Below are 14,442 nucleotides of genomic sequence, written 5' to 3'. Positions count from 1 at the left end.
CAAATGACCAAAGTGCACTTGGTTAAGAAGCATGCCCGTCATTCTTAATGACATCAAACCTGGCACAAAATGTTTTTAAAAGACATATTTGAGTATACTCAGCCAATAATTTTCAGTACTGAAGCATATATGGACAATATCAATGAATAACAACTGATAGCTAACCTATATTTGGTTATATTGACTGTTTTCTGGAGCTTAATAATGTCCAGTCCCATTCATTCTCATTGTGTGGAAAAGAACATCTAGAAAGTCGTATAGGTTTGATACAACATGAGGGTGAACTGTATTCTTTTTTCTTTCATGGAAAAAGTGCCTGTAAATATCTGCTCAAAACCCCACATATTCGTTCTGTTTGCTGTGCGTCGGCTACTTTTTCCATCTGTTCTTCCTCCCCCCTTCCTGTTTCTCTCTCTCTCCACACTGCTGCGGCTGGATGCTGGGAAACTGTGGATAGTGTTTTACTTTTGTGTTGCCACTTCCCTTACTCTCTTTTTTTTGCTTTGTCACTCAACACGACATGTCCTGTCACATGGTTCATTCACTCTGACAGACACGGGGCCGGAGAGTGCTGCCTCTCTCTCTCTCTCTCCCCCACATTTCAATCTCCCTCTCTCATTCTCCCTCTTCCTCCCTCTCATTTCAGCCCAGGGTCTATTCTGAGGCAGGAATTGGAAACTCAGTCTTGTGCTGATGTTTATCAGCCCATTCCAGGCCCTGCATTGCATTTCTATCTGAGAGTGTATCAGAGCCCCTGATTTTAGATAGATATGATTAATGTTGTTACATACTCCATGGCATTACGAGGGAAGGGGAGAGGGGGGATATATACACATGCAATGATTTTCCGGATAATCTTCTTGTTTTGCTCCACAAGAGATCTCCATGTCGGAGTGGCTAAATAGAAAACAACACAAACTTGCAAATGTGCACAGTCATTTTTAGAAATGTATATGTGAATTTGGATGGATGTTGCCAGAGAGGGACTCAAAAAATTGCTCTGGAGTGACCCTATTAGGGAACTAATGTTAATACATTTCAGCAACATCCACCCGCTCGTGTTACTGCAGTGATGACACAAGACTTCAATTAAATCCAGGCCAGACGGCGAATTCACACACCGGCCCCTCGACAACTAACTGTCTTGATTTCTCTTCCTACCGCTCTGAAACACAATACTTCAACATCTGAGCACCTAAACAACTTAAAAAACATGAAATCAAAAGGACTTTCTTAATAAATGTCCCTGGTCTTATTGTGCATGATTCATTCTAAAGATGTTTAATGATGATTTAACAATGTTTTTAAGAAAAAAGGTGCTGCTTTTTCGGCATTAAGTTCTAGTGAAGTCTAGTGTTATTTTGGATTTATTTAACAATAACAACACTGGAAATATGTCACATTATAGAAAAAATGGGATATGAATACAATTTATTGTATGAAATAACACACACAATGTAACATAACACAGTCTTCCCTGCTGTCCCGTTCTCCTTGTATCTCTTCATCTCTGCCTCTGTAAAACGGATTTGTCTCTCAGGATTAGAGCTGACATGATTGCAGATTTTGTTGCAGATGTGTTTTGTTTATGAGCGTAAAGTGATTCTGAAAAAGGCATCGCCACTTCACTGCTCCCCATTTCCGTCTCCTGCAATATTCTGCTCGCTGATGTGCTTTAGAGACTTTTGGAGAGACAGGGACTTTCAGACAGAGCAGAAATTTTAATAAGTGGAAATCTACTGCACCAGGACGAGGAAAAAAAAAAATATATATATATATCATGGTTTGAGAAAAAATAATATGAGACGAACCCCAGCGTGTCTGGCTTTAATTCAAAGCATACAGGCGGCAGATGACCCTGTGCTTTTCCCCCCTCAAATCATCTTATCCATATTTAAAGGATAAGACCTGAGTGCAATAAGTGAAAGCAGCTTTGCATACGAGATCACAGCCAATTAAACTGACAGTTTTTCATTCAAAGAGGCAAGGGGGGAGTCAAGTCAGGAATTTCTCAAAAGTTGCCTCAAACAAAAGAAGAAAAAAATGGCTTTCGTATCCTAATATACGACCTGGAATACCAGGAGAGAAAAAAGGGGCCCAAAAAGAGACACAAAATAAGAGAGGGATGAAGAGCTAAACAAAGACAGTATAGTTGTTGTATCTATTCTCAAGATTGCAAATACTAAAAAAACATTTCACTAAACTAACCTTTTTTTTTTAATTGTATTTATCAGAGCAAAGTACATTGAAAGTATAGTGACAGAGGTGCTTTAGACTAAGCTATTTTTAATAGCTAATATAAAAGAATAAAAAAGTAAAAATAATAGAAGAATTATATATTTATATATATATATATGTGTGTGTGTGTGTGTGTGTGTGTGTGTGTGTGTGTGTGTATAGGTTTTTTTTTTTAAGATGCTTTTTACTGGTGAAAACTATGCTTTGGAAGAGGGCAAATGACAGTTTTTAAAAGTTTCTGCACATATAATGGAGCACAAAAAATCATTTGGCCATGAGGGAAAAAGCTTCCATTTCATTTTTCAATATTTTTATGATAACTATGCATACCAAACTAGAATGAAAATACAAACCTCATGATCCCCACAGTAGACAATTAAATTCTCCAACTTCGTATAACTAAAATGAAACCGGCTCTCCAAGAACAGCTCGTGACCGATAAGGTCATTCTGAACAATGGCGCATATTTAAAGAGACGCAACAGAGAGAATATAGAGGGAAAAAAGACTAAATAAATGAAATAACAATCTTGTGACTGTCAGGCTCTGGAGGCGTGCCAGCAGCCGGAGCAGAGGAGGCTCAGAGGAGAGAAAGAGAGAGACAGTGAGGGGGTGGAGCTAGAGAGCGAGACAGTGAAAGAGAGAGAGCTCGGGGAAGAAGAATTGTGAAGGAGGAAAGAGAATAAACAGATAGATATGAGAGACGAGAACAAAGGACAAGAGTGTGAGTATTTTAGTCATGTCGAGAAAAAAAAAGCATGAATGTCAGAAAAGTAAGATTGCTGAAAGGCAGAGAGAGATAAAGTGAGGAGAATGACAATACAGACCAGAACAGGGCAGATTGTTGGAGATGTACTCTCCTTTTGAGAGTTTGTACGAGTGTGGGTGTTTCTTCCATTACGAGCACATTTCTGTCATAGTTGATTTTTATTAAAACAGATTTCAGCCTTTTCTTTTTGTTACTTGAAGGACACATTCATGGGAACTTTTTTTTATATATTTTTTTTTTACAATGGCTTTTTTTATTTTTGATTCTTTGGAAACTTTTGCCTCAGACTCAGTCTTTCATTTGTAATCGTATATATTTTACGTACAGATTGATTCGTTTAACTCTTGCCTCAGAATTATAATAAATAATTTATAAAACATAAAATATTTAAATATCTATTAAAATGACCTTTCTTTCTTTTTCATTCTTTCTTTTCTTTCTTTATTTTTGTTATATGAAGGTCACATTCATGGAAACAAAACCTTATACAATAAAAAATGAATTTAATGGTAAAACACTGTAAAAATGCTACAGTTAAAACCTGTTAAATGGTTTACGGTAAATTCCCCTACTATATACAGTGAAAAACTGTATTGGACTTTACATGTAATTTGCTTTATTTATTTACTGTTGGCATTTTCAAATGCATTTTATGTATAGAATGATTTGTTTAACCATCTAAAACTGTGAAAATGTATTCTAATATATATATATATATATATATATATATATATATATATATATATATATATATATATATATATAAATAAATGAAAAAGATATGACAGTAAAAATGAAATTATACATTTTTGTTTTATTAAAATTACTTTTTCTTTTCTTTTCTTTTCTTTTCTCAAAAATGGTCATTTCTACAACAACCACAAATATTGCCACTAATCAAGTCTTTCAAAAGCAAGTGTACTTGGTCACCAAGAACCATTTTCTTCGAAAAATTGGTCAAATTTTATTTTCACCAATGTTATGAAATATAGCACAAAGTTTTGCTGTAAAAACATATAGTCATTTAAAAAAAAGACAAAAAAAAAAAAAGACTGTGATGCCTATATCTCCACTGACAAATTAAATAAACTAGTGAGAGTGTGAAAAGCACGTTTTAGGACAGTTTATTTTCTGAAAGTCTACGGGGCCAAATGTGCCTATAGTTGAACAAACACTTGTATGTGTGTGAACTTGTATATGCTACATTGTAAGGACAACAAATGTCCCCACAAGGATAATAAAACTTGACATATTTGACATTGTGGGTACTGTAGGGAAGTGTCACAATGTAGACAGGTTTTCTGTAAGGGGTAAGTTTGGGGAATAGAAAATACAGTTTGATCAGTATAAAAGTAATAGAAGTCTATGGAAATTCCCCACAGTTCACAGAAACAAACGTGTGAGAGAGATAGAGTGAGAGAGAGAGAGAGAGAGAGAGAATAAGAGGGAGGGGTGAGAGATTGAGAAAGTTTGTGTGAGGTAGAGAGTGTGATGGTGATAGAGCTTTCAGTTCTTTGTGTGTGTGTGCTGGTCAATGCTCAGCAGTGCAGCAGCTCTCAGCCGCCCAGCAGGAAAAATCCCATCATTCTCTGCATACCTCACAAATTCCAGCTCGGCTTTCACCTCCTGGCCCCACTCCTCCACCCCTTCCCTCTCTCTCTCCCTCCCACCACCACCTCCTCTTCTCGGCCAGCTCTTCCAGACAGAGACTGGCCTGAACTCTCTCAATCCCTGGGTCTCTTGTCTTCTCTTAGCCTCACCTTTGACAGCAGACCCCCCTGCTCAGCTTATGCCATAACAATAAAAGCACAATAAAAATCGGTGTGCCAGCTGCCATGCTTTACAAAATAAAAAATAATAAATCAATAAAATTTTGAACAACAGTTCCCAGGAAACATCACACTTTGAGCCTCACAGTGTGCCATAGTCTAAAAAAAAAGGCCTATACTATCCACATTGATTATAACTCTATACTGTATGACAACAACCCTCCTCAATTCTTTCAAGGAATTGAAAGTGAAAATGTGTAGACAAATTTGCTACTAACTTAAGAAGGGATGTTTCATCCCAAAATAAAAATTCTGTCATCATTTATACACCCCTATGTTTTCCCAAACCTGTATGACTTTCTTTTTCTGTGAAACACCAAATATATATATATATATATATATATACAGTACAGACCAAAAGTTTGGACACACCTTCTCATTCAAAGAGTTTTCTTTATTTTCATGACTATGACAATTGTAGATTCACACTGAAGGCATCAAAACTATTAACACATTTATTATCAAAATAATTAACACATGTGGAATTATATATGGAATTATATACATAATAAAAAAGTGTGAAACAACTGAAAATATGTCATATTCTAGGTTCTTCAAAGTAGCCACCTTTTGCTTTGATTACTGCTTTGCACACTCTTGGCATTCTCTTGATGAGCTTCAAGAGGTAGTCACCTGAAATGGTCTTCCAACAGTCTTGAAGGAGTTCCCCGAGAGATGCTTAGCACTTGTTGGCCCTTTTGCCTTCTGTCTGCGGTCCAGTTCGCCCCTAAACCATCTCGATTGGGTTCAGGTCCGGTGACTGTGGAGGCCAGGTCATCTGGCGCAGCACCCCATCACTCTCCTTCTTGGTCAAATAGCCCTTGATGCCTTCAGTGTGACTCTACAATTTTCATAGTCATTAAAATAAATCTTTTGTGTCCCACAAAATACATTAAGTCATACTGGTTAGGAATGACACATAGGTGAGTAAATGACTTAGATTTTTTGGATGGAGTTTTTTTTTCTCCCAACCCGGGTGGATAATTATTTACTTTGGTACATGCTGGTTTTCACCTACTCAGCATAGAAAATAAATATCAATGTAGAGGACATTTATTATGTTTCACTGCTCATTATAATATCACTATAATCAAATGGGCTTACAATACAGTGCTAATATAATATATGTACTGTTCACACACCATCAAAGATATTCACAGAGTCACTTTACACCATACTGAGACAGGAATTACACTATTCTAATCATTATCAACTTATTTTTGCATACGGTCTCATCCTGGGTGACTTGAAAAGCCCTGTTGCTTCAGCCTTGATAAAACTTGCATAAAAGCATGAAAGACTCTTTCATGTTTCTAACCGCATTACGCAGCGCTTTGGACCTGATGAAATTCACAAAATGTCAGAGTCGTCGAGTTCATTATGACCTGACTTTGAAAATTAGAGACTTGACTTTAGTTCAGACCACAACTGCTTGTACTACCAGACAGAAAAAGTGTGTTGTTTTTCTAATGGATATACAGCGGAACCCAAATGAGTATTTTCCATTATTTATTTTCCATTACAAATAATATTTAAGAGCCTAACAGTTTTTTTTTTATCAAAAAGGAGAAAGAAAATCCAAGTTAAACATGAAAGTGCTTCTATTTGAATTAGTTTATTTAAAAAATATATTTAAAAGCATAACAATTGAAATAATATTTGCTTTTAAAATAATATTTAAAAGCATGAAACCATTTAAGTGAACAGTTGTTACAAATTTAAAGTGCTTCCATTTTTTTTACAAATAATATTTAAATGCATAAGAATTAAAATAATTAATATTCAGTAATACATAATTTAATAGTTCATACTTAAAAATATATATATAATATTTAAAACCATAAAACAAAACCAAAAGAAAAAAATGCTTTAACATAAACACACACACATACACACACACACAAATATATATATATATATTTTCAATTTTCTAATTAAAATTAAATTAAAATTAAAAATGTATTTCTAGATCTAATTTAAACATCAATTTAGACTTTGAACTCCAGATAATGTGGTCTCAAGCTTCTGGACCCCAATGTATTTAAGAGCATGAAATTTGTTGCAATTTCTCCAGATAAAACACTAACATAATTTCCTCATACTCCTTTAAATCTGGCTTTCTGGAGTGGATTGAGAGTGCATACTCTCTCAGAAGAGGAAGAGAGGAGAGCCGAGGGGAAAACAGTGCTCTTGTTTAGCCTCTTTCTCTCTCAGGGCCTCCCAAGATGCCACTCAGGGAGAAGCTATTAATCATTGACAGGCCCCCATGGCTGTGTGTGTGCGAGGCCGTATGGACTCAGCACAGCCAGGACATTGAGAGTAGATGTCTAAAGCCAGGCTGCACATAGAAACATTAGCAGCATTCTCCACACCCACTGTAAAGCCCTTTCTAAGACCTGGGAGTCTGTCCCTACAGCAGGTGAAAAAACTCCCCACCGCACCCACAAAGAAAGCACAACGGTGGCATGCACACACACACACACACATACGCAAACACACAGCTGAAAACCGATCTCCCACAGGATATGCTTACAGCCCTGGCTGCTGCCTCTCTCACAGACTGCCAACAATGTTACACCCAGGAGAGAGTATGTGTGAGAGAAAAAAGAGACGGAGAGAGGGAATCATACACAGGGTGAGGGGAAAAAAACTTGAAGGAGAGAAAGAGGGCAGGAAAAGGCCAAAAGAGAAAACAAGGGGGTGTCTTTGGGGACAGAAAGAAAAAAAAACACACAATGGAAACTGAAGATGGAGAGAGTGTGGAAAAGAAAAAGCGAGGAATAGACAGAGGCGGGCAGTTAGCATGAAAACCGGTATCGAAGTAATGTTGCTTTAATCTGGTATTTCCTTTTTCGCAGAGCGAGGGATATTCCTGGGGAAGGGTGGGAGAGTAACACACACTCGACGCCGTCTGCTGGCCTCGAGACCAGCTGCGAGGCTGCTCTGCCCTGGCTGCTCACTGGGCCTTAACAAGAGCCACATCTAGCCGGTGCGCCTCAGGCCTGTGTAACCAAACACACACACACACACACACACACACTCACACAAAGACAGAGGAAAGGAGGTATACAGCCACTCTGTCTGACCCACCACCTCATAAATACACAGTGACATAGTCCAGGTGGACCCAACACTCATAAACACATAGACAACCATAGAACAGCCATAATGTACACCAACAGACCTTAGAGTAGAAGCAACCGGCTATTATTTTACAAAAATTGTCTAATCAGAATTGGGTTGCTAAAGCGATGCATTACCCCACTTTAGGACTGACTAGTGACTGACTTAAATAGTCTATTATGCATTCATTTTATTAAAACTGCGAATTTTGCTGGATTGCCAACATCTGAAATTAGCATCTGTTTAAAAACAGTTTTCCAATGATAATCTGCTAGTAAGAAGATTAATAATCAGCAGCAGGTCATGTATTTTTTTCAAATCTGTGTATAATGCGCAAATGAAAGTGTTCACTACCCTAGAAATATACATAAAAGGCTCATTAGTATGTATGCATTGATACAGATTAGTCATCCTCTCATGTGCAATCTGAGATACTGACACTGGGATAGAAGTCAAAGGTTATAAAGGTCCCTGTGAAACTAATTCCACCAGGCCATTAACCGCAGTGTGTGTGTGTAGAGCAGATACACATAAACAAGTGACCCGCAGGCAGAAAGTTTCATACTTGCGCATGAAGTGTTATGCAACTCTGAAAAGGACCATTACATATAAGAAATTCAAGAGATGCACTGGTCAAAAGGATCTTGTTGTAAAGTTAAATTGAATGATTAGCTAATTGGGTTAAACAGAGTCAGGGTCTAATTTGTGTCTTCTGATTAGATCCTATGCTTGAATACGGTCCTGCAGAGTATCCAGAAATCATTCTAATATGCTGATTTGCATCTCAAGAAACATTACTATCAATGTTGAAAACTGTTACTGCTTCAGATTTCTGTAGAAACTGTGATGCATTTTTTTTTGGCAGGATTCTTTGATGAATAGAAAGAACTTTCTTTTAAATATTATACATTTATTTATTGTCACTTTTGATCAATTTAATGCATCCTTTATGAATAAAAGCATTAGTTTAAGCATATATATATTTTTTTTAAATTTAAACTCATAACTTCATTTTCAACAGCCTTCCCAAATTCTGATTAAATCAAGCTTGCACAGTGCACACACAAGCGAACAAGTGCACACGTGTTTCCTTGTGTTTTATTGTAAGCGCAGCTGAAATCTGCATGCATGCATGGAACTATGCTTCCTACCACAGCTGTTTGGCTGTTTTCGGCCCCTCCGGCGGAGGCGGAGTTTACATGCACAGGACACAAGAGGACGGGGCCAGAACGAGTCCAGACACCACCCATACCATAACTCCAGGTGAAGATATAAGAAAAGTTTGTAGGGTTAGGAAATAAAAGGACTATGTATTTCATTCTTTGCATTTCTTTTTACACATCTGCATCTGTCACAAATCCCCACCCCAATCTTTCTCTCTTTCTCCCCAGGGCTCACTGCACTAGTGCGGTGTGGCTGTCAGTGGTGCCTTACATCCTGTTTGAAACAGGGTGCTGCCTTGTCTCAGGGGATTATCACGGCATAGCGGCACAACATAAAAATACCGGCTAATAAAACCATGCAGAAAAGAGAGAGAGAGAGAGAGAGAGAGAGAAAGGGAGAAACAAAAATAAAAGCTTGTTCAATATACATCAGACTGTCTTCCACCCTCCCCATTGCTCTCCCCGGTCTATCACCTGCCGCGTTTGGTCCTGAGGCAGCAGGCAAGCAGGCAGGCAGCTGGCCAGACGGGGAAAGGCACGGTTGGGCTGGTCTGCGCTGGGCCGACCTGGGCTCAGACCATGTCCCTGGCCTTCTGAGGCAGGGAGCCGCTGGCTAGAGCCGCTTTCATCCTCCCAGCAGAATTAATCACCAAAGCCTTCAAGCTGCCAACCAGCAGAGGAGACTGTCAGCCAAGAGGGGTTCTGGCACCAGCCCAGGCTTCTATCCCTGCAGGGGCCTTCTATCAGATCAAAGACTGCCACCATCATGTCCCCCTCCCCACACACCTCATTTTTGTTGATGTGGCAGAGGGGATGTAGATGATTCTGGATATTTTATGAGGAAAAGATAGCTGGCTCGATGAGGACGTAGAAACGTGTAATTAGATTCTGAATGTCTAATGAGGGATGTGCGGTTCGTTTCAGGGCTCGAGGAAGATGCTGAGCACCTGCTCGAAGCAAAAAAAAATCACTCCATCCACTAGCACCTCAGCCAAGACACATCCCCATGACAACCACGGGCCAATGAGATGGCTGCCACACGGGTCACACAAACCTCCTTCAGCACTGGACAATACGTCCGAGAGGAAATGCTCTCACTCTTGTCTGAGAGATATATGGCTCTTTTCATCAGGTATGGAAAATGGGCTGTGTGGTGTTTTTTGCCAGAGTCGTGGCCGCCAAATACCATAGTTACTGGAGTTGATGTAACTACGAAATCATAGTAAAATAAAATAGAATGGCGTTCAAAATTGTCTTTATGACATCAGAAGAGTATTGTAGTAAGAAACTCAAACACCTAAATTAAGCAAATGGCAATTTCTAATTAGGGATACACAATATGTCTTCTGTACCATATTGGTTATCTGCCAAAAGATCACTTTATAATTTCCATTTATAGATATGGGATATTTATAGAAGACTGTTTTCACCACAATATAAAAAATAAAAAAGCTGATTGCGAATTTTTATCTCACTATAGTGTTCTTTCCCCACAATTCTAAGTTTATCTCATAATTCGGACATTGTTTCTTATAATTCTGAGATAAAAAGAAAAACTAAATATATACGAACAATTTGGAGAGAAAAAACAAGGGCACCTAAGTCATGGTATTGCCGGCCCGAGAATCGAACCAACAACCTTAGTTGTTCTTAGTTGCATCCATTCAACCATCTATCAGTCCATCCATCCACCTACCAATCTATCCAATCCATCCATACGTCCTTCCGTCTGTCCATCCACCTGCCAATCTATCCATCCATCCTTTCGGTCCGTCTATCCGACTGCCAATCTATCCATCCGTCCATCCATCCACCTACCAATCTATCCAATCCATCCATACATCCTTCCGTCTGTCTGTCTCCCTGCCAATCCATCCATCCATCCATCCATCTATCTTTCCATCTATCTGTCTGTCTGTCAGTCTGTCTATCTATCCATCTATCCGTCCATCCATCCATCTGCCTACCAATCTATCCAATCCATCCTTCCATCCATCCACCTACCAATCCATCCATCCATCCATCCATCTGTCTGTCTGTCTGTCCATCCATCCATCCACCTACCAATCTATCCAATCCATCCATACATCCTTCCGTCTGTCCGTCCACCTGCCAATCTATGCATCCATCCATCTATCTTTCCGTCTATCTGTCTTTTGATCTATTCATCCATCCGTCCATCCATCCGCCTACCAATCCATCCAATCCATCCTTCCATCCATCCACCTACCAATCCATCCATCCATCCATCCATCCATCCATCCATCCACCTACCAATCTATCCAATCCATCCATCCATCCATCCATCTATCTGTCTGTCTGTCTCTCTCTGCTTCTCTCCTGTCTTCCCCCAGGGACAGCAGGGTTTTAATTGATTAGCGTCTGGCATAAGACCAGATAAACATGCAGATTTGGCATCTTGGACGGGGACTGTTGCTCATCTACCTTAAGCACGCACACACAACCACACACACACACAAACACTCAGTATTTTGTCAGAAGGTTGTGCTTCAGTGACACAAGGAGGCAGCGTTAGGTGTCTGCAGGGACTCCACCCCGCTGAAGGCAGCCGACGTCGTGGCTACTTATAGCCACGCCATAAATCAAGCTGTCAGTCTCAGTCACGCTTGCTGGCACACTCATGTTCCAGAGCGGTCCTCTCCACACGCCTGTGCTAAACTTTCTCTCCGAGACGCTGTGAGAGCTCAGTGTGCTGTGACCAGAGTTGAAGTCACCACAGAATATGTTGCAGGAATAAAAACAAGAACTGAGAGGTGGCTCAACATGTCGTTGCATATTCAGAAGGGTGTCTCGAATCTTAATGTAAATGCTCTTGTCAGGGGAAAAAGTTTACTTCATTAGTGAAGTTTGGAAGAGTATCTGCAGTTTAAAACAAACAAAGTCGTTGTAGTAGTGTTTACGAGTTTCTAGACCAGTTTCTTTTTTCTTAAGTGTGTTCTCTGGTTGTGTGGTCTAAACAAAGAATGACTTAAATGATTCAATATTTTTTCATTTTTAGTAAATATTGACATGCATTTTATAGTTTTATTTTTTATTATTAAATTACTTAAAATTCTCAAAAGTTAATATTATATTGGCAAAATTTGTATATACAGACTAAAAACAAAGAAACAAACAAGAAAAACAACCAATATTGATCATATAAAGTATATACAATGTGTATATATTTATATAATTTTATAGTATTTTAATAGTTGTATTAGCTTTTATACTTAGTTTTTTTTTTACTTTTTTTATACTTAGTTAATTTCCCCCTATATAAGAATTTAGCATTTTAACTTATTAATTTCAGTTAGTAGCAAGGGCAACATTTCTCATTGCGTTTTTTCCCTAATGAAACTTTTTAGTTGGGGCTTTTCCTGAAATATTTATATATTTTTCAGCTTCATTTTGATGACCAAAAAACATTTCCCAGTTCCATTCCTCCCTCTTCCTCTTTATTTCCTGTCCTCTCTCCTAAATTAAAAAATACTAAAACAAGAAAATTTGATTGTCATCAATTAAATGATTCAAATTTATTTGATCAAGCAAAATCCATTACAGTTGACATATTTCTGCAATGTCACTGGAAAGATAGAAATGCAAGTTTAGCACTTTAGGCCACTAGGGGATCAGGCTGCTGGTTCACTGCTGAAGGAGCTCCAGGTCAAGGGAGAACCAGGTGCTAATGAGCCACGGCTCAGGGCCAGCTCCAGGGGCCGCAAGGGTGACGCCAATCACCCGGCTTTAAAACTAAACCGAGAGAGAATCGGAGACATTAGAAGTAAAGCAGGATTGTAGGTCAAAAGGCACCTGTTGTCCACCTGACCCCATGCGGCTGCTGCACACATGTTCTCTTTCCCAGCAATCCCTCCATGACCAATGTCACAGCCTCTGTGGAGTCTGCCGATTTCACGCTAAGGGGAGGTTGGAGCACGCAGGACACTTGTGTGTCCCTGCAGCCTACGCGCTGTCATCAGCCCCCTGTGGCTTGAAGCATATGGGAAAATCTTGTGGTAAACAGAACAGATCCGCTCTGGACACTGGAGTGACATGCTGGGGCTTTATGATGGATGCCCAGGGCTGATAAGGGAAAGTGGTCTGGATTGGCACAAGTGAACAGATATATAAAACGTTCAAATGTGTAAACAGGTCCAACATGTTTTGCGTTCCAGTCACATAAACTACAACGGTTGTGAATGCTAATGCATCCTGATGTATCACAGACAACATTGAAGGACCTACTCGTCCAATATGCAATAGCTCTGCACCAAAACAATGACTTAAAAAAGCAAAAGTGTGGCGAGTTTTTTTTGGCCTTTTTCCCTATTTCCCCATAAAAAGCTGGCGTACTATGTGATGTATGTAGCCACTCAGACTCTGTCTTTGAAATCTGATCACACATGATCACAGGAGACACATTTGAGAAGCATGTCGCTACTAGGTGTAAACAAGCAATGTGTTTTGGCTGACCACATGTGATCTGATCACCCGAGATGAATGTTAATACCAGGTGTCAACACGGCCTAAAACACATGACCCAAACAATATCTCAGATCAAGTGAACATACTTGATTTTGGTTTGCAAACGACAAGATGTTGTGTTCACACAGAAAACATTTAACATTTTACTGGGCTCCTTTTCTATTGTTTTTCTATGTAAACATGGTGGATGAACATCTTTTACAGCATCTCATGCATGTCACAGCATTCTAAAAGCATGCAACTCAAGTAAAAAAAAACATTATTTTTTTAAAACCCCTGCACTGTGTTTCACGGTTTTTTAAATGCAAAAGTGTGTTCTGTGTGAATGGCCTCAAAGTTTACATGTGCAATTATAAATGAGCTATACTGGGTTTCTGTGTTGGACTAAAAATAAGATGGACTAAAGCAGTGCTTCTCATCCTGAGACTTACTGAGACCTCAAACTTCCACAGAGGCCTCAGGATGACTTCATTATTTACAAATAATTATTATCTATAAATAAAAATAATCTAACTTGAATCAAAAAAAAAAAAATCAGGAGTTAACATACAGTACTTCATGAATCTTCTGAAATCCAGAAATGTTTAGTTAATTAATTCAATGTGTAAACACTCCCAGTTTCTGGAAATTATAGCAGAAATACCAAAAATAAAAAGCCTATATAGAAAGGCCTTTGAATATTTTGTGGAACAGAAGTCAAGCTGTACTAAAGCATTTAAGTGACATTTTATGTCAGATTATTTATTTAGTCGACAGAATATGAACTTTTAAACTGCATGTATGGTACTTAGTGTGTCTTTGGTAGGTGACCGTCCTTTTAGAGGTTTTGACCTTTA

General features: G+C 38.8%; 1 protein-coding gene and 1 long non-coding RNA gene across 3 annotated transcripts in view; one reads left to right on the top strand and one right to left on the bottom strand.

The window, feature by feature from the left end:
- LOC132105583 (protein Wnt-5b-like) overlaps positions 1 to 14,442 on the bottom strand; it is a 76,589-nt gene that overhangs the window by 41,288 nt on the left and 20,859 nt on the right. The gene's annotated exons all lie outside the window — the stretch shown is intronic.
- On the top strand, positions 2,553 to 9,459 carry LOC132106250 (uncharacterized). Of its 2 annotated transcripts, XR_009424086.1 has the most exons (4): positions 2,553 to 2,961; positions 7,694 to 7,824; positions 9,115 to 9,221; positions 9,350 to 9,459. It is a non-coding gene; the product is annotated as an uncharacterized LOC132106250 (long non-coding RNA). The 2 variants fall into 2 exon arrangements; XR_009424085.1 differs by having other exon boundaries at positions 9,115 to 9,453.

The sequence above is a fragment of the Carassius carassius genome, chromosome 26 (genome assembly GCF_963082965.1).
Source record: "Carassius carassius chromosome 26, fCarCar2.1, whole genome shotgun sequence".
Classification (NCBI taxonomy): domain Eukaryota; kingdom Metazoa; phylum Chordata; class Actinopteri; order Cypriniformes; family Cyprinidae; genus Carassius; species Carassius carassius.
This window is presented reverse-complemented; position numbering and strand designations above follow the sequence as displayed.